The 18533-nt window shown below is 46.1% G+C and overlaps 17 non-coding genes across 17 annotated transcripts; all 17 read left to right on the top strand.

The window, feature by feature from the left end:
- Window positions 1-714: 714 nt before the first annotated feature.
- On the top strand, window positions 715-829 carry LOC143941824 (U5 spliceosomal RNA). The gene has a single exon (XR_013264450.1). It is a non-coding gene; the product is annotated as a U5 spliceosomal RNA (small nuclear RNA).
- Window positions 830-1592: 763 nt separating this feature from the next.
- LOC143941825 (U5 spliceosomal RNA) lies at window positions 1593-1707 on the top strand. The gene has a single exon (XR_013264451.1). It is a non-coding gene; the product is annotated as a U5 spliceosomal RNA (small nuclear RNA).
- A 763-nt stretch (window positions 1708-2470) lies between these two features.
- On the top strand, window positions 2471-2585 carry LOC143941826 (U5 spliceosomal RNA). Its single transcript, XR_013264452.1, has one exon. It is a non-coding gene; the product is annotated as a U5 spliceosomal RNA (small nuclear RNA).
- Window positions 2586-6348: 3763 nt separating this feature from the next.
- LOC143941827 (U5 spliceosomal RNA) lies at window positions 6349-6463 on the top strand. Its single transcript, XR_013264453.1, has one exon. It is a non-coding gene; the product is annotated as a U5 spliceosomal RNA (small nuclear RNA).
- Window positions 6464-7226: 763 nt separating this feature from the next.
- LOC143941828 (U5 spliceosomal RNA) lies at window positions 7227-7341 on the top strand. The gene has a single exon (XR_013264454.1). It is a non-coding gene; the product is annotated as a U5 spliceosomal RNA (small nuclear RNA).
- Window positions 7342-8104: 763 nt separating this feature from the next.
- Window positions 8105-8219, top strand: LOC143941829 (U5 spliceosomal RNA). The gene has a single exon (XR_013264455.1). It is a non-coding gene; the product is annotated as a U5 spliceosomal RNA (small nuclear RNA).
- Window positions 8220-8982: 763 nt separating this feature from the next.
- Window positions 8983-9097, top strand: LOC143941830 (U5 spliceosomal RNA). The gene has a single exon (XR_013264456.1). It is a non-coding gene; the product is annotated as a U5 spliceosomal RNA (small nuclear RNA).
- A 763-nt stretch (window positions 9098-9860) lies between these two features.
- On the top strand, window positions 9861-9975 carry LOC143941831 (U5 spliceosomal RNA). The gene has a single exon (XR_013264457.1). It is a non-coding gene; the product is annotated as a U5 spliceosomal RNA (small nuclear RNA).
- Window positions 9976-10724: 749 nt separating this feature from the next.
- LOC143941478 (U5 spliceosomal RNA) lies at window positions 10725-10839 on the top strand. The gene has a single exon (XR_013264170.1). It is a non-coding gene; the product is annotated as a U5 spliceosomal RNA (small nuclear RNA).
- A 763-nt stretch (window positions 10840-11602) lies between these two features.
- Window positions 11603-11717, top strand: LOC143941832 (U5 spliceosomal RNA). The gene has a single exon (XR_013264458.1). It is a non-coding gene; the product is annotated as a U5 spliceosomal RNA (small nuclear RNA).
- Window positions 11718-12480: 763 nt separating this feature from the next.
- On the top strand, window positions 12481-12595 carry LOC143941833 (U5 spliceosomal RNA). Its single transcript, XR_013264459.1, has one exon. It is a non-coding gene; the product is annotated as a U5 spliceosomal RNA (small nuclear RNA).
- A 763-nt stretch (window positions 12596-13358) lies between these two features.
- Window positions 13359-13473, top strand: LOC143941834 (U5 spliceosomal RNA). Its single transcript, XR_013264460.1, has one exon. It is a non-coding gene; the product is annotated as a U5 spliceosomal RNA (small nuclear RNA).
- A 749-nt stretch (window positions 13474-14222) lies between these two features.
- Window positions 14223-14337, top strand: LOC143941835 (U5 spliceosomal RNA). Its single transcript, XR_013264461.1, has one exon. It is a non-coding gene; the product is annotated as a U5 spliceosomal RNA (small nuclear RNA).
- Window positions 14338-15100: 763 nt separating this feature from the next.
- On the top strand, window positions 15101-15215 carry LOC143941447 (U5 spliceosomal RNA). The gene has a single exon (XR_013264142.1). It is a non-coding gene; the product is annotated as a U5 spliceosomal RNA (small nuclear RNA).
- A 763-nt stretch (window positions 15216-15978) lies between these two features.
- Window positions 15979-16093, top strand: LOC143941837 (U5 spliceosomal RNA). Its single transcript, XR_013264462.1, has one exon. It is a non-coding gene; the product is annotated as a U5 spliceosomal RNA (small nuclear RNA).
- Window positions 16094-16842: 749 nt separating this feature from the next.
- Window positions 16843-16957, top strand: LOC143941490 (U5 spliceosomal RNA). The gene has a single exon (XR_013264181.1). It is a non-coding gene; the product is annotated as a U5 spliceosomal RNA (small nuclear RNA).
- Window positions 16958-17720: 763 nt separating this feature from the next.
- On the top strand, window positions 17721-17835 carry LOC143941838 (U5 spliceosomal RNA). The gene has a single exon (XR_013264463.1). It is a non-coding gene; the product is annotated as a U5 spliceosomal RNA (small nuclear RNA).
- The last annotated feature ends 698 nt before the right edge of the window (window positions 17836-18533 follow it).

Raw genomic sequence — 18533 nt, forward strand, 5'->3', positions numbered from 1 at the left:
TTGAGACAGCGTTAGTGTTGTTGTTGGTGGTGGTGGTCAAGAAGGGATAGTAAAACGATTCGACTGGGCCATTGAGCTATGGGACCATTGGACGGTTTCGGGTGTTTCTTTGGCTTTGCGCGCTTGGCCTCAAATGAAAGTTGACGGTGTAGCCGACCAAAGCGGCTCCCGCTCGAGTTCTTGAGGACTCGCTCCTGTTAGCAAAACGCGTTACAGCCCTTTGCAAAATCTTTCTTGCGCGCTCCGTTTTTGGTAAGTCGGCCTTATTCGACCCTTTTTAAGGGACCCTTTAAAAAAGAGCACAGGGCAAGGCGCTGTATGTACCCCAAGTTCCATTGCCGTGCGCCTTTTAAGTGGTTCTGATGAAGCGAATTGCTACAAGCGCCTGCTGATTCCCTCCGTGCAGCTGTAAAGACATGCAAATTAGGCCGTCCTGCTCTGTAGCGGCCTTCTGCCATTATCCCCGGCAGTGGGCCGTCCTTTCACTTTTCTTTATTTGCATAAGCCTAATGTATCTCAGGTTAAATGTTTTGACTATTTTAAACTCGACAAACCCTTTCCAGTGGTGTTTTTCTTGGACGTGTCATTTGTTTCAATCAGTTCTGCACCTTATTTGGCCATGTTTTGGCTTAGAAATGATATGGTCCACGGGGTCACCATGAGTAGAGCAGCATCCACGTTCCGCCGAGGCCTAGTTTAGGCTGTTTGTTGGTTATACTCTGGTTTCTCTTCAGATCGAATAAATCTTTCGCCTTTTACTAAAGATTTCCGTGGAGAGGAACAACCATGAGTTTCAGAGAATTTTTTGATGCCTAGCTGATGCTGGGCTTCGGTAATTTGGTGAAAAATAGCTCGAGTTCCCTTGATTTGGCAAGACCCTGAGACAGCGTTAGTGTTGTTGTTGGTGGTGGTGGTTAAGAAGGGATAGTAAAACGATTCGACTGGGCCATTGAGCTATGGGACCATTGGACGGTTTCGGGTGTTTCTTTGGCTTTGCGCGCTTGGCCTCAAATGAAAGTTGACGGTGTAGCCGACCAAAGCGGCTCCCGCTCGAGTTCTTGAGGACTCGCTCCTGTTAGCAAAACGCGTTACAGCCCTTTGCAAAATCTTTCTTGCGCGCTCCGTTTTTGGTAAGTCGGCCTTATTCGACCCTTTTTAAGGGACCCTTTAAAAAAGAGCACAGGGCAAGGCGCTGTATGTACCCCAAGTTCCATTGCCGTGCGCCTTTTAAGTGGTTCTGATGAAGCGAATTGCTACAAGCGCCTGCTGATTCCCTCCGTGCAGCTGTAAAGACATGCAAATTAGGCCGTCCTGCTCTGTAGCGGCCTTCTGCCATTATCCCCGGCAGTGGGCCGTCCTTTCACTTTTCTTTATTTGCATAAGCCTAATGTATCTCAGGTTAAATGTTTTGACTATTTTAAACTCGACAAACCCTTTCCAGTGGTGTTTTTCTTGGACGTGTCATTTGTTTCAATCAGTTCTGCACCTTATTTGGCCATGTTTTGGCTTAGAAATGATATGGTCCACGGGGTCACCATGAGTAGAGCAGCATCCACGTTCCGCCGAGGCCTAGTTTAGGCTGTTTGTTGGTTATACTCTGGTTTCTCTTCAGATCGAATAAATCTTTCGCCTTTTACTAAAGATTTCCGTGGAGAGGAACAACCATGAGTTTCAGAGAATTTTTTGATGCCTAGCTGATGCTGGGCTTCGCTAATTTGGTGAAAAATAGCTCGAGTTCCCTTGATTTGGCAAGACCTTGAGACAGCGTTAGTGTTGTTGTTGGTGGTGGTGGTCAAGAAGGGATAGTAAAACGATTCGACTGGGCCATTGAGCTATGGGACCATTGGACGGTTTCGGGTGTTTCTTTGGCTTTGCGCGCTTGGCCTCAAATGAAAGTTGACGGTGTAGCCGACCAAAGCGGCTCCCGCTCGAGTTCTTGAGGACTCGCTCCTGTTAGCAAAACGCGTTACAGCCCTTTGCAAAATCTTTCTTGCGCGCTCCGTTTTTGGTAAGTCGGCCTTATTCGACCCTTTTTAAGGGACCCTTTAAAAAAGAGCACAGGGCAAGGCGCTGTATGTACCCCAAGTTCCATTGCCGTGCGCCTTTTAAGTGGTTCTGATGAAGCGAATTGCTACAAGCGCCTGCTGATTCCCTCCGTGCAGCTGTAAAGACATGCAAATTAGGCCGTCCTGCTCTGTAGCGGCCTTCTGCCATTATCCCCGGCAGTGGGCCGTCCTTTCACTTTTCTTTATTTGCATAAGCCTAATGTATCTCAGGTTAAATGTTTTGACTATTTTAAACTCGACAAACCCTTTCCAGTGGTGTTTTTCTTGGACGTGTCATTTGTTTCAATCAGTTCTGCACCTTATTTGGCCATGTTTTGGCTTAGAAATGATATGGTCCACGGGGTCACCATGAGTAGAGCAGCATCCACGTTCCGCCGAGGCCTAGTTTAGGCTGTTTGTTGGTTATACTCTGGTTTCTCTTCAGATCGAATAAATCTTTCGCCTTTTACTAAAGATTTCCGTGGAGAGGAACAACCATGAGTTTCAGAGAATTTTTTGATGCCTAGCTGATGCTGGGCTTCGGTAATTTGGTGAAAAATAGCTCGAGTTCCCTTGATTTGGCAAGCAAAATAGGTGAGTTGGAAGCTGTGGTGCATCAGGAGAGCTATGATGTAATCGGTATTGCTGAAACTTGGCTTCAATCCTCACATGACTGGGCTATTAATATTCCAGGCTATGCACTCTTTCGGAGAGACAGGGTAAAAAGGAAAGGTGGCGGGGTCTGTCTCTATGTGAGAAGTGATCTCAAAGCAAGTGTGAAAGAGGACCTGGTGGATGGAGAGTGTGATGAGTCCGAAGCATTATGGGTGGAACTGCATTTAGATGGGGGTAGTTCAAAGTTAATCGTTGGAGTTTGTTATAGACCACCCAATGTGAATGAGGAGGTGGAGACTCAGCTCCTTGCACAGATGGAAAGGGCTGCAAGGGCTGGGACAGTGATAATAATGGGGGATTTTAACTACCCAGAAATTGACTGGAGTAATGGCACTGCTGGGACAGTTAAAGGGCAAAAAATGATAAACCTATTACAGGACAATTTTATGGTCCAGTTTATTGAGGCCCCAACTAGGAATGAAGCTCTGTTGGACCTGGTAATCTCAAACCATGCAGAGCTTATTACTAATGTCCAGATAAAGGAACACCTGGGTAGCAGTGATCATAACATGATTTCCTTTGATGTTAGCGCTAAACAAGAAATACATACGGGTAAGATAAAAACACTTAACTTCAAGAGAGCTAATTTTCCAAGGATGAGGGCTACTCTCCAGGACTTAGACTGGGAGAGAATATTCGCTTCAATGGGCACAGAACAGAAATGGGAATTCTTCAAAAAGACTGTTGGGGACCTCACTGCAAAGTATATTCCCATGGGCAATAAGTTTAAAAGGCTAAAAACAAAACCTATGTGGCTCACGGCCAAAGTTAAAAAAGCTATAAACTGTAAGAGAAGAGCTTTTAAAAAATATAAAAATGAAGGATCACTAGTGTCATTTAAATGTTACAAAGAAATTAACAGTATATGTAAAAAGGAAATCAAGGATGCAAAAATTCAAAACGAACGACAGATTGCAAAAGATAGTAGGACAAACCCCAAAAAATTCTTCAAATATATTAATAGTAAAAAGGTCAAGTCTGAGCATGTAGGCCCTTTACAAAACAATCTAGAGTTGGTGACTGGGGACAAAGAGAAGGCTAATTTATTAAACACTTTCTTCAGCTCTGTGTACACAAAAGAGCATGGGGGAGCTCATGTCCATAATGGGGGTGGTAGTGACACAGCCCCAAATGATCCACAATGGCTCAAAAGGGATATGGTCCAGAAATACTTAGACAGAATAAAGGTGGATAAAGCACCTGGACCTGATGGCATCCACCCACGGATCCTAAAAGAATTGAGCTCTGTAATTTCAGAGCCATTGTATCTAATTTTTAGGGACTCATTAATGACGGGAATAGTCCCACTGGATTGGCGCAGGGCGAACGTGGTGCCTATATTTAAAAAGGGATCAAAGTCTTTACCAAGTAACTATAGACCTGTTAGCTTAACTTCTATAGCTGGGAAGATACTGGAGCGTTTAATAAAAGACCACATCGACGAGTTCTTGCTGAACAATAACACTTTAAGCAACAGACAGCATGGATTCATGAAAGACAGAAGTTGTCAGACAAATCTGATTTCTTTTTATGAGGAGGTAAGTAAAACCTTGGACAGAGGGGTGGCGGTGGACGTGGTATACTTGGATTTTGCAAAAGCATTCGATACAGTTCCGCACACATGGCTCATGTGTAAGGTAAAGTCTACAGGTTTGGAAATATCAGTTTGTAAATGGATAGAAAATTGGCTAGAAGACAGAATTCAAAGAGTCGTGGTTAATGACTCTTACTCTGAATGGTCTAAGGTTATCAGTGGTGTACCCCAAGGTTCAGTGTTGGGACCCTTACTTTTTAACATCTTTATAAATGATATTGGGTCTGGCATCAAAAGTAATATTTCTGTCTTTGCAGATGACACCAAGATATGCAGTGGAATAACGTCTTTACAGGATGTCTCCAATTTACAAGCCGACCTCAATACACTGTCTAATTGGGCGACTATGTGGCAGATGAGGTTTAATGTTGATAAATGTAAAGTTATGCACTTGGGGCCTAAGAATATGCATGCATCATACATGCTAGGGGGAGTACAACTGGGGGAATCCATAGTGGAGAAGGATCTGGGGGTTTTGGTAGACCATAAGCTCAATAACAACATGCAATGCCAAGCTGCTGTTTGCAAAGCGAGCAAAGTCCTTTCTTGTATTAAGAGAGGTATGGACTCCAGAGAAAGAGATATAATTTTGCCCCTGTTCAAATCATTAGTAAGACCTCACCTGGAATATGCCGTTCAGTTTTGGGCACCAGTTCTCAAAAAGGATATCGGGGAACTGGAGAAAGTGCAGAGAAGGGCAACCAAACTGATAAGAGGCATGGAGGAACTCAGCTATGAGGAGAGATTAGAGGAACTAAATTTATTCACTCTTGAGAAAAGGAGATTAAGGGGGGATATGATTAACATGTTCAAATATATTAGGGGTCCATATAGTGAACTTGGTGTTGAGTTGTTCTCTGTACGGTCAACCCAGAGGACACGGGGGCACTCTTTACGTCTAGAGGAAAAGAGATTTCAGCTTCAAGTACGGAAAGGTTTCTTCACAGTTAGAGCAGTGAAAATGTGGAATAGACTCCCACCAGAGGTGGTTCTGGCCAGTTCAGTAGATTGCTTTAAGAAAGGCTTGGATACTTTCCTGATGGTACATAATATAACTAGGTACTAACATAGGTAAAGTTGATCCAGGGAAAATCCGATCGCCTATTGGGGGATCAGGAAGGAATTTTTTTCCCCTGCTGTAGTAAATTGGAGCATGCTCTGCTGGGGTTTTTTTTCGCCTTCCTCTGGATCAATTGTGGGCATAAAATTGGGTATCTGGATTGTACGATTATTTTTTATTTTATTTATTTGTTTTTAAGGTTGAACTGGATGGACTTGTGTCTTTTTTCAACCTGGCTAACTATGTAACTATGTAACTATGTAACTATGTAACCCTGAGACAGCGTTAGTGTTGTTGTTGGTGGTGGTGGTTAAGAAGGGATAGTAAAACGATTCGACTGGGCCATTGAGCTATGGGACCATTGGACGGTTTCGGGTGTTTCTTTGGCTTTGCGCGCTTGGCCTCAAATGAAAGTTGACGGTGTAGCCGACCAAAGCGGCTCCCGCTCGAGTTCTTGAGGACTCGCTCCTGTTAGCAAAACGCGTTACAGCCCTTTGCAAAATCTTTCTCGCGCGCTCCGTTTTTGGTAAGTCGGCCTTATTCGACCCTTTAAAAAAGAGCACAGGGCAAGGCGCTGTATGTACCCCAAGTTCCATTGCCGTGCGCCTTTTAAGTGGTTCTGATGAAGCGAATTGCTACAAGCGCCTGCTGATTCCCTCCGTGCAGCTGTAAAGACATGCAAATTAGGCCGTCCTGCTCTGTAGCGGCCTTCTGCCATTATCCCTGGCAGTGGGCCGTCCTTTCACTTTTCTTTATTTGCATAAGCCTAATGTATCTCAGGTTAAATGTTTTGACATTTTTAAACTCGACAAACCCTTTCCAGTGGTGTTTTTCTTGGACGTGTCATTTGTTTCAATCAGTTCTGCACCTTATTTGGCCATGTTTTGGCTTAGAAATGATATGGTCCACGGGGTCACCATGAGTAGAGCAGCATCCGCGTTCCGCCGAGGCCTAGTTTAGGCTGTTTGTTGGTTATACTCTGGTTTCTCTTCAGATCGAATAAATCTTTCGCCTTTTACTAAAGATTTCCGTGGAGAGGAACAACCATGAGTTTCAGAGAATTTTTTGATGCCTAGCTGATGCTGGGCTTCGCTAATTTGGTGAAAAATAGCTCGAGTTCCCTTGATTTGGCAAGACCTTGAGACAGCGTTAGTGTTGTTGTTGGTGGTGGTGGTCAAGAAGGGATAGTAAAACGATTCGACTGGGCCATTGAGCTATGGGACCATTGGACGGTTTCGGGTGTTTCTTTGGCTTTGCGCGCTTGGCCTCAAATGAAAGTTGACGGTGTAGCCGACCAAAGCGGCTCCCGCTCGAGTTCTTGAGGACTCGCTCCTGTTAGCAAAACGCGTTACAGCCCTTTGCAAAATCTTTCTTGCGCGCTCCGTTTTTGGTAAGTAGGCCTTATTCGACCCTTTTTAAGGGACCCTTTAAAAAAGAGCACAGGGCAAGGCGCTGTATGTACCCCAAGTTCCATTGCCGTGCGCCTTTTAAGTGGTTCTGATGAAGCGAATTGCTACAAGCGCCTGCTGATTCCCTCCGTGCAGCTGTAAAGACATGCAAATTAGGCCGTCCTGCTCTGTAGCGGCCTTCTGCCATTATCCCCGGCAGTGGGCCGTCCTTTCACTTTTCTTTATTTGCATAAGCCTAATGTATCTCAGGTTAAATGTTTTGACTATTTTAAACTCGACAAACCCTTTCCAGTGGTGTTTTTCTTGGACGTGTCATTTGTTTCAATCAGTTCTGCACCTTATTTGGCCATGTTTTGGCTTAGAAATGATATGGTCCACGGGGTCACCATGAGTAGAGCAGCATCCGCGTTCCGCCGAGGCCTAGTTTAGGCTGTTTGTTGGTTATACTCTGGTTTCTCTTCAGATCGAATAAATCTTTCGCCTTTTACTAAAGATTTCCGTGGAGAGGAACAACCATGAGTTTCAGAGAATTTTTTGATGCCTAGCTGATGCTGGGCTTCGCTAATTTGGTGAAAAATAGCTCGAGTTCCCTTGATTTGGCAAGACCTTGAGACAGCGTTAGTGTTGTTGTTGGTGGTGGTGGTCAAGAAGGGATAGTAAAACGATTCGACTGGGCCATTGAGCTATGGGACCATTGGACGGTTTCGGGTGTTTCTTTGGCTTTGCGCGCTTGGCCTCAAATGAAAGTTGACGGTGTAGCCGACCAAAGCGGCTCCCGCTCGAGTTCTTGAGGACTCGCTCCTGTTAGCAAAACGCGTTACAGCCCTTTGCAAAATCTTTCTTGCGCGCTCCGTTTTTGGTAAGTCGGCCTTATTCGACCCTTTTTAAGGGACCCTTTAAAAAAGAGCACAGGGCAAGGCGCTGTATGTACCCCAAGTTCCATTGCCGTGCGCCTTTTAAGTGGTTCTGATGAAGCGAATTGCTACAAGCGCCTGCTGATTCCCTCCGTGCAGCTGTAAAGACATGCAAATTAGGCCGTCCTGCTCTGTAGCGGCCTTCTGCCATTATCCCCGGCAGTGGGCCGTCCTTTCACTTTTCTTTATTTGCATAAGCCTAATGTATCTCAGGTTAAATGTTTTGACTATTTTAAACTCGACAAACCCTTTCCAGTGGTGTTTTTCTTGGACGTGTCATTTGTTTCAATCAGTTCTGCACCTTATTTGGCCATGTTTTGGCTTAGAAATGATATGGTCCACGGGGTCACCATGAGTAGAGCAGCATCCACGTTCCGCCGAGGCCTAGTTTAGGCTGTTTGTTGGTTATACTCTGGTTTCTCTTCAGATCGAATAAATCTTTCGCCTTTTACTAAAGATTTCCGTGGAGAGGAACAACCATGAGTTTCAGAGAATTTTTTGATGCCTAGCTGATGCTGGGCTTCGGTAATTTGGTGAAAAATAGCTCGAGTTCCCTTGATTTGGCAAGACCCTGAGACAGCGTTAGTGTTGTTGTTGGTGGTGGTGGTTAAGAAGGGATAGTAAAACGATTCGACTGGGCCATTGAGCTATGGGACCATTGGACGGTTTCGGGTGTTTCTTTGGCTTTGCGCGCTTGGCCTCAAATGAAAGTTGACGGTGTAGCCGACCAAAGCGGCTCCCGCTCGAGTTCTTGAGGACTCGCTCCTGTTAGCAAAACGCGTTACAGCCCTTTGCAAAATCTTTCTTGCGCGCTCCGTTTTTGGTAAGTCGGCCTTATTCGACCCTTTTTAAGGGACCCTTTAAAAAAGAGCACAGGGCAAGGCGCTGTATGTACCCCAAGTTCCATTGCCGTGCGCCTTTTAAGTGGTTCTGATGAAGCGAATTGCTACAAGCGCCTGCTGATTCCCTCCGTGCAGCTGTAAAGACATGCAAATTAGGCCGTCCTGCTCTGTAGCGGCCTTCTGCCATTATCCCCGGCAGTGGGCCGTCCTTTCACTTTTCTTTATTTGCATAAGCCTAATGTATCTCAGGTTAAATGTTTTGACTATTTTAAACTCGACAAACCCTTTCCAGTGGTGTTTTTCTTGGACGTGTCATTTGTTTCAATCAGTTCTGCACCTTATTTGGCCATGTTTTGGCTTAGAAATGATATGGTCCACGGGGTCACCATGAGTAGAGCAGCATCCACGTTCCGCCGAGGCCTAGTTTAGGCTGTTTGTTGGTTATACTCTGGTTTCTCTTCAGATCGAATAAATCTTTCGCCTTTTACTAAAGATTTCCGTGGAGAGGAACAACCATGAGTTTCAGAGAATTTTTTGATGCCTAGCTGATGCTGGGCTTCGCTAATTTGGTGAAAAATAGCTCGAGTTCCCTTGATTTGGCAAGACCTTGAGACAGCGTTAGTGTTGTTGTTGGTGGTGGTGGTCAAGAAGGGATAGTAAAACGATTCGACTGGGCCATTGAGCTATGGGACCATTGGACGGTTTCGGGTGTTTCTTTGGCTTTGCGCGCTTGGCCTCAAATGAAAGTTGACGGTGTAGCCGACCAAAGCGGCTCCCGCTCGAGTTCTTGAGGACTCGCTCCTGTTAGCAAAACGCGTTACAGCCCTTTGCAAAATCTTTCTTGCGCGCTCCGTTTTTGGTAAGTCGGCCTTATTCGACCCTTTTTAAGGGACCCTTTAAAAAAGAGCACAGGGCAAGGCGCTGTATGTACCCCAAGTTCCATTGCCGTGCGCCTTTTAAGTGGTTCTGATGAAGCGAATTGCTACAAGCGCCTGCTGATTCCCTCCGTGCAGCTGTAAAGACATGCAAATTAGGCCGTCCTGCTCTGTAGCGGCCTTCTGCCATTATCCCCGGCAGTGGGCCGTCCTTTCACTTTTCTTTATTTGCATAAGCCTAATGTATCTCAGGTTAAATGTTTTGACTATTTTAAACTCGACAAACCCTTTCCAGTGGTGTTTTTCTTGGACGTGTCATTTGTTTCAATCAGTTCTGCACCTTATTTGGCCATGTTTTGGCTTAGAAATGATATGGTCCACGGGGTCACCATGAGTAGAGCAGCATCCACGTTCCGCCGAGGCCTAGTTTAGGCTGTTTGTTGGTTATACTCTGGTTTCTCTTCAGATCGAATAAATCTTTCGCCTTTTACTAAAGATTTCCGTGGAGAGGAACAACCATGAGTTTCAGAGAATTTTTTGATGCCTAGCTGATGCTGGGCTTCGGTAATTTGGTGAAAAATAGCTCGAGTTCCCTTGATTTGGCAAGACCCTGAGACAGCGTTAGTGTTGTTGTTGGTGGTGGTGGTTAAGAAGGGATAGTAAAACGATTCGACTGGGCCATTGAGCTATGGGACCATTGGACGGTTTCGGGTGTTTCTTTGGCTTTGCGCGCTTGGCCTCAAATGAAAGTTGACGGTGTAGCCGACCAAAGCGGCTCCCGCTCGAGTTCTTGAGGACTCGCTCCTGTTAGCAAAACGCGTTACAGCCCTTTGCAAAATCTTTCTCGCGCGCTCCGTTTTTGGTAAGTCGGCCTTATTCGACCCTTTAAAAAAGAGCACAGGGCAAGGCGCTGTATGTACCCCAAGTTCCATTGCCGTGCGCCTTTTAAGTGGTTCTGATGAAGCGAATTGCTACAAGCGCCTGCTGATTCCCTCCGTGCAGCTGTAAAGACATGCAAATTAGGCCGTCCTGCTCTGTAGCGGCCTTCTGCCATTATCCCTGGCAGTGGGCCGTCCTTTCACTTTTCTTTATTTGCATAAGCCTAATGTATCTCAGGTTAAATGTTTTGACATTTTTAAACTCGACAAACCCTTTCCAGTGGTGTTTTTCTTGGACGTGTCATTTGTTTCAATCAGTTCTGCACCTTATTTGGCCATGTTTTGGCTTAGAAATGATATGGTCCACGGGGTCACCATGAGTAGAGCAGCATCCGCGTTCCGCCGAGGCCTAGTTTAGGCTGTTTGTTGGTTATACTCTGGTTTCTCTTCAGATCGAATAAATCTTTCGCCTTTTACTAAAGATTTCCATGGAGAGGAACAACCATGAGTTTCAGAGAATTTTTTGATGCCTAGCTGATGCTGGGCTTCGCTAATTTGGTGAAAAATAGCTCGAGTTCCCTTGATTTGGCAAGACCTTGAGACAGCGTTAGTGTTGTTGTTGGTGGTGGTGGTCAAGAAGGGATAGTAAAACGATTCGACTGGGCCATTGAGCTATGGGACCATTGGACGGTTTCGGGTGTTTCTTTGGCTTTGCGCGCTTGGCCTCAAATGAAAGTTGACGGTGTAGCCGACCAAAGCGGCTCCCGCTCGAGTTCTTGAGGACTCGCTCCTGTTAGCAAAACGCGTTACAGCCCTTTGCAAAATCTTTCTTGCGCGCTCCGTTTTTGGTAAGTAGGCCTTATTCGACCCTTTTTAAGGGACCCTTTAAAAAAGAGCACAGGGCAAGGCGCTGTATGTACCCCAAGTTCCATTGCCGTGCGCCTTTTAAGTGGTTCTGATGAAGCGAATTGCTACAAGCGCCTGCTGATTCCCTCCGTGCAGCTGTAAAGACATGCAAATTAGGCCGTCCTGCTCTGTAGCGGCCTTCTGCCATTATCCCCGGCAGTGGGCCGTCCTTTCACTTTTCTTTATTTGCATAAGCCTAATGTATCTCAGGTTAAATGTTTTGACTATTTTAAACTCGACAAACCCTTTCCAGTGGTGTTTTTCTTGGACGTGTCATTTGTTTCAATCAGTTCTGCACCTTATTTGGCCATGTTTTGGCTTAGAAATGATATGGTCCACGGGGTCACCATGAGTAGAGCAGCATCCGCGTTCCGCCGAGGCCTAGTTTAGGCTGTTTGTTGGTTATACTCTGGTTTCTCTTCAGATCGAATAAATCTTTCGCCTTTTACTAAAGATTTCCGTGGAGAGGAACAACCATGAGTTTCAGAGAATTTTTTGATGCCTAGCTGATGCTGGGCTTCGCTAATTTGGTGAAAAATAGCTCGAGTTCCCTTGATTTGGCAAGACCTTGAGACAGCGTTAGTGTTGTTGTTGGTGGTGGTGGTCAAGAAGGGATAGTAAAACGATTCGACTGGGCCATTGAGCTATGGGACCATTGGACGGTTTCGGGTGTTTCTTTGGCTTTGCGCGCTTGGCCTCAAATGAAAGTTGACGGTGTAGCCGACCAAAGCGGCTCCCGCTCGAGTTCTTGAGGACTCGCTCCTGTTAGCAAAACGCGTTACAGCCCTTTGCAAAATCTTTCTTGCGCGCTCCGTTTTTGGTAAGTCGGCCTTATTCGACCCTTTTTAAGGGACCCTTTAAAAAAGAGCACAGGGCAAGGCGCTGTATGTACCCCAAGTTCCATTGCCGTGCGCCTTTTAAGTGGTTCTGATGAAGCGAATTGCTACAAGCGCCTGCTGATTCCCTCCGTGCAGCTGTAAAGACATGCAAATTAGGCCGTCCTGCTCTGTAGCGGCCTTCTGCCATTATCCCCGGCAGTGGGCCGTCCTTTCACTTTTCTTTATTTGCATAAGCCTAATGTATCTCAGGTTAAATGTTTTGACTATTTTAAACTCGACAAACCCTTTCCAGTGGTGTTTTTCTTGGACGTGTCATTTGTTTCAATCAGTTCTGCACCTTATTTGGCCATGTTTTGGCTTAGAAATGATATGGTCCACGGGGTCACCATGAGTAGAGCAGCATCCACGTTCCGCCGAGGCCTAGTTTAGGCTGTTTGTTGGTTATACTCTGGTTTCTCTTCAGATCGAATAAATCTTTCGCCTTTTACTAAAGATTTCCGTGGAGAGGAACAACCATGAGTTTCAGAGAATTTTTTGATGCCTAGCTGATGCTGGGCTTCGCTAATTTGGTGAAAAATAGCTCGAGTTCCCTTGATTTGGCAAGACCTTGAGACAGCGTTAGTGTTGTTGTTGGTGGTGGTGGTCAAGAAGGGATAGTAAAACGATTCGACTGGGCCATTGAGCTATGGGACCATTGGACGGTTTCGGGTGTTTCTTTGGCTTTGCGCGCTTGGCCTCAAATGAAAGTTGACGGTGTAGCCGACCAAAGCGGCTCCCGCTCGAGTTCTTGAGGACTCGCTCCTGTTAGCAAAACGCGTTACAGCCCTTTGCAAAATCTTTCTTGCGCGCTCCGTTTTTGGTAAGTCGGCCTTATTCGACCCTTTTTAAGGGACCCTTTAAAAAAGAGCACAGGGCAAGGCGCTGTATGTACCCCAAGTTCCATTGCCGTGCGCCTTTTAAGTGGTTCTGATGAAGCGAATTGCTACAAGCGCCTGCTGATTCCCTCCGTGCAGCTGTAAAGACATGCAAATTAGGCCGTCCTGCTCTGTAGCGGCCTTCTGCCATTATCCCCGGCAGTGGGCCGTCCTTTCACTTTTCTTTATTTGCATAAGCCTAATGTATCTCAGGTTAAATGTTTTGACTATTTTAAACTCGACAAACCCTTTCCAGTGGTGTTTTTCTTGGACGTGTCATTTGTTTCAATCAGTTCTGCACCTTATTTGGCCATGTTTTGGCTTAGAAATGATATGGTCCACGGGGTCACCATGAGTAGAGCAGCATCCACGTTCCGCCGAGGCCTAGTTTAGGCTGTTTGTTGGTTATACTCTGGTTTCTCTTCAGATCGAATAAATCTTTCGCCTTTTACTAAAGATTTCCGTGGAGAGGAACAACCATGAGTTTCAGAGAATTTTTTGATGCCTAGCTGATGCTGGGCTTCGGTAATTTGGTGAAAAATAGCTCGAGTTCCCTTGATTTGGCAAGACCCTGAGACAGCGTTAGTGTTGTTGTTGGTGGTGGTGGTTAAGAAGGGATAGTAAAACGATTCGACTGGGCCATTGAGCTATGGGACCATTGGACGGTTTCGGGTGTTTCTTTGGCTTTGCGCGCTTGGCCTCAAATGAAAGTTGACGGTGTAGCCGACCAAAGCGGCTCCCGCTCGAGTTCTTGAGGACTCGCTCCTGTTAGCAAAACGCGTTACAGCCCTTTGCAAAATCTTTCTCGCGCGCTCCGTTTTTGGTAAGTCGGCCTTATTCGACCCTTTAAAAAAGAGCACAGGGCAAGGCGCTGTATGTACCCCAAGTTCCATTGCCGTGCTCCTTTTAAGTGGTTCTGATGAAGCGAATTGCTACAAGCGCCTGCTGATTCCCTCCGTGCAGCTGTAAAGACATGCAAATTAGGCCGTCCTGCTCTGTAGCGGCCTTCTGCCATTATCCCCGGCAGTGGGCCGTCCTTTCACTTTTCTTTATTTGCATAACCCTAATGTATCTCAGGTTAAATGTTTTGACATTTTTAAACTCGACAAACCCTTTCCAGTGGTGTTTTTCTTGGACGTGTCATTTGTTTCAATCAGTTCTGCACCTTATTTGGCCATGTTTTGGCTTAGAAATGATATGGTCCACGGGGTCACCATGAGTAGAGCAGCATCCGCGTTCCGCCGAGGCCTAGTTTAGGCTGTTTGTTGGTTATACTCTGGTTTCTCTTCAGATCGAATAAATCTTTCGCCTTTTACTAAAGATTTCCGTGGAGAGGAACAACCATGAGTTTCAGAGAATTTTTTGATGCCTAGCTGATGCTGGGCTTCGGTAATTTGGTGAAAAATAGCTCGAGTTCCCTTGATTTGGCAAGACCCTGAGACAGCGTTAGTGTTGTTGTTGGTGGTGGTGGTCAAGAAGGGATAGTAAAACGATTCGACTGGGCCATTGAGCTATGGGACCATTGGACGGTTTCGGGTGTTTCTTTGGCTTTGCGCGCTTGGCCTCAAATGAAAGTTGACGGTGTAGCCGACCAAAGCGGCTCCCGCTCGAGTTCTTGAGGACTCGCTCCTGTTAGCAAAACGCGTTACAGCCCTTTGCAAAATCTTTCTTGCGCGCTCCGTTTTTGGTAAGTAGGCCTTATTCGACCCTTTTTAAGGGACCCTTTAAAAAAGAGCACAGGGCAAGGCGCTGTATGTACCCCAAGTTCCATTGCCGTGCGCCTTTTAAGTGGTTCTGATGAAGCGAATTGCTACAAGCGCCTGCTGATTCCCTCCGTGCAGCTGTAAAGACATGCAAATTAGGCCGTCCTGCTCTGTAGCGGCCTTCTGCCATTATCCCCGGCAGTGGGCCGTCCTTTCACTTTTCTTTATTTGCATAAGCCTAATGTATCTCAGGTTAAATGTTTTGACTATTTTAAACTCGACAAACCCTTTCCAGTGGTGTTTTTCTTGGACGTGTCATTTGTTTCAATCAGTTCTGCACCTTATTTGGCCATGTTTTGGCTTAGAAATGATATGGTCCACGGGGTCACCATGAGTAGAGCAGCATCCGCGTTCCGCCGAGGCCTAGTTTAGGCTGTTTGTTGGTTATACTCTGGTTTCTCTTCAGATTGAATAAATCTTTCGCCTTTTACTAAAGATTTCCGTGGAGAGGAACAACCATGAGTTTCAGAGAATTTTTTGATGCCTAGCTGATGCTGGGCTTCGCTAATTTGGTGAAAAATAGCTCGAGTTCCCTTGATTTGGCAAGACCTTGAGACAGCGTTAGTGTTGTTGTTGGTGGTGGTGGTCAAGAAGGGATAGTAAAACGATTCGACTGGGCCATTGAGCTATGGGACCATTGGACGGTTTCGGGTGTTTCTTTGGCTTTGCGCGCTTGGCCTCAAATGAAAGTTGACGGTGTAGCCGACCAAAGCGGCTCCCGCTCGAGTTCTTGAGGACTCGCTCCTGTTAGCAAAACGCGTTACAGCCCTTTGCAAAATCTTTCTTGCGCGCTCCGTTTTTGGTAAGTCGGCCTTATTCGACCCTTTTTAAGGGACCCTTTAAAAAAGAGCACAGGGCAAGGCGCTGTATGTACCCCAAGTTCCATTGCCGTGCGCCTTTTAAGTGGTTCTGATGAAGCGAATTGCTACAAGCGCCTGCTGATTCCCTCCGTGCAGCTGTAAAGACATGCAAATTAGGCCGTCCTGCTCTGTAGCGGCCTTCTGCCATTATCCCCGGCAGTGGGCCGTCCTTTCACTTTTCTTTATTTGCATAAGCCTAATGTATCTCAGGTTAAATGTTTTGACTATTTTAAACTCGACAAACCCTTTCCAGTGGTGTTTTTCTTGGACGTGTCATTTGTTTCAATCAGTTCTGCACCTTATTTGGCCATGTTTTGGCTTAGAAATGATATGGTCCACGGGGTCACCATGAGTAGAGCAGCATCCACGTTCCGCCGAGGCCTAGTTTAGGCTGTTTGTTGGTTATACTCTGGTTTCTCTTCAGATCGAATAAATCTTTCGCCTTTTACTAAAGATTTCCGTGGAGAGGAACAACCATGAGTTTCAGAGAATTTTTTGATGCCTAGCTGATGCTGGGCTTCGGTAATTTGGTGAAAAATAGCTCGAGTTCCCTTGATTTGGCAAGACCCTGAGACAGCGTTAGTGTTGTTGTTGGTGGTGGTGGTTAAGAAGGGATAGTAAAACGATTCGACTGGGCCATTGAGCTATGGGACCATTGGACGGTTTCGGGTGTTTCTTTGGCTTTGCGCGCTTGGCCTCAAATGAAAGTTGACGGTGTAGCCGACCAAAGCGGCTCCCGCTCGAGTTCTTGAGGACTCGCTCCTGTTAGCAAAACGCGTTACAGCCCTTTGCAAAATCTTTCTCGCGCGCTCCGTTTTTGGTAAGTCGGCCTTATTCGACCCTTTAAAAAAGAGCACAGGGCAAGGCGCTGTATGTACCCCAAGTTCCATTGCCGTGCGCCTTTTAAGTGGTTCTGATGAAGCGAATTGCTACAAGCGCCTGCTGATTCCCTCCGTGCAGCTGTAAAGACATGCAAATTAGGCCGTCCTGCTCTGTAGCGGCCTTCTGCCATTATCCCTGGCAGTGGGCCGTCCTTTCACTTTTCTTTATTTGCATAAGCCTAATGTATCTCAGGTTAAATGTTTTGACATTTTTAAACTCGACAAACCCTTTCCAGTGGTGTTTTTCTTGGACGTGTCATTTGTTTCAATCAGTTCTGCACCTTATTTGGCCATGTTTTGGCTTAGAAATGATATGGTCCACGGGGTCACCATGAGTAGAGCAGCATCCGCGTTCCGCCGAGGCCTAGTTTAGGCTGTTTGTTGGTTATACTCTGGTTTCTCTTCAGATCGAATAAATCTTTCGCCTTTTACTAAAGCTTTCCATGGAGAGGAACAACCATGAGTTTCAGAGAATTTTTTGATGCCTAGCTGATGCTGGGCTTCGCTAATTTGGTGAAAAATAGCTCGAGTTCCCTTGATTTGGCAAGACCTTGAGACAGCGTTAGTGTTGTTGTTGGTGGTGGTGGTCAAGAAGGGATAGTAAAACGATTCGACTGGGCCATTGAGCTATGGGACCATTGGACGGTTTCGGGTGTTTCTTTGGCTTTGCGCGCTTGGCCTCAAATGAAAGTTGACGGTGTAGCCGACCAAAGCGGCTCCCGCTCGAGTTCTTGAGGACTCGCTCCTGTTAGCAAAACGCGTTACAGCCCTTTGCAAAATCTTTCTTGCGCGCTCCGTTTTTGGTAAGTAGGCCTTATTCGACCCTTTTTAAGGGACCCTTTAAAAAAGAGCACAGGGCAAGGCGCTGTATGTACCCCAAGTTCCATTGCCGTGCGCCTTTTAAGTGGTTCTGATGAAGCGAATTGCTACAAGCGCCTGCTGATTCCCTCCGTGCAGCTGTAAAGACATGCAAATTAGGCCGTCCTGCTCTGTAGCGGCCTTCTGCCATTATCCCCGGCAGTGGGCCGTCCTTTCACTTTTCTTTATTTGCATAAGCCTAATGTATCTCAGGTTAAATGTTTTGACTATTTTAAACTCGACAAACCCTTTCCAGTGGTGTTTTTCTTGGACGTGTCATTTGTTTCAATCAGTTCTGCACCTTATTTGGCCATGTTTTGGCTTAGAAATGATATGGTCCACGGGGTCACCATGAGTAGAGCAGCATCCGCGTTCCGCCGAGGCCTAGTTTAGGCTGTTTGTTGGTTATACTCTGGTTTCTCTTCAGATCGAATAAATCTTTCGCCTTTTACTAAAGATTTCCGTGGAGAGGAACAACCATGAGTTTCAGAGAATTTTTTGATGCCTAGCTGATGCTGGGCTTCGCTAATTTGGTGAAAAATAGCTCGAGTTCCCTTGATTTGGCAAGACCTTGAGACAGCGTTAGTGTTGTTGTTGGTGGTGGTGGTCAAGAAGGGATAGTAAAACGATTCGACTGGGCCATTGAGCTATGGGACCATTGGACGGTTTCGGGTGTTTCTTTGGCTTTGCGCGCTTGGCCTCAAATGAAAGTTGACGGTGTAGCCGACCAAAGCGGCTCCCGCTCGAGTTCTTGAGGACTCGCTCCTGTTAGCAAAACGCGTTACAGCCCTTTGCAAAATCTTTCTTGCGCGCTCCGTTTTTGGTAAGTCGGCCTTATTCGACCCTTTTTAAGGGACCCTTTAAAAAAGAGCACAGGGCAAGGCGCTGTATGTACCCCAAGTTCCATTGCCGTGCGCCTTTTAAGTGGTTCTGATGAAGCGAATTGCTACAAGCGCCTGCTGATTCCCTCCGTGCAGCTGTAAAGACATGCAAATTAGGCCGTCCTGCTCTGTAGCGGCCTTCTGCCATTATCCCCGGCAGTGGGCCGTCCTTTCACTTTTCTTTATTTGCATAAGCCTAATGTATCTCAGGTTAAATGTTTTGACTATTTTAAACTCGACAAACCCTTTCCAGTGGTGTTTTTCTTGGACGTGTCATTTGTTTCAATCAGTTCTGCACCTTATTTGGCCATGTTTTGGCTTAGAAATGATATGGTCCAC

The sequence above is a fragment of the Lithobates pipiens genome, unplaced genomic scaffold (genome assembly GCF_037356315.1).
Source record: "Lithobates pipiens isolate NorthernLeopardFrog02 unplaced genomic scaffold, aLitPip1_a1.2 Scaffold_3, whole genome shotgun sequence".
Classification (NCBI taxonomy): Eukaryota; Metazoa; Chordata; class Amphibia; order Anura; family Ranidae; genus Lithobates; species Lithobates pipiens.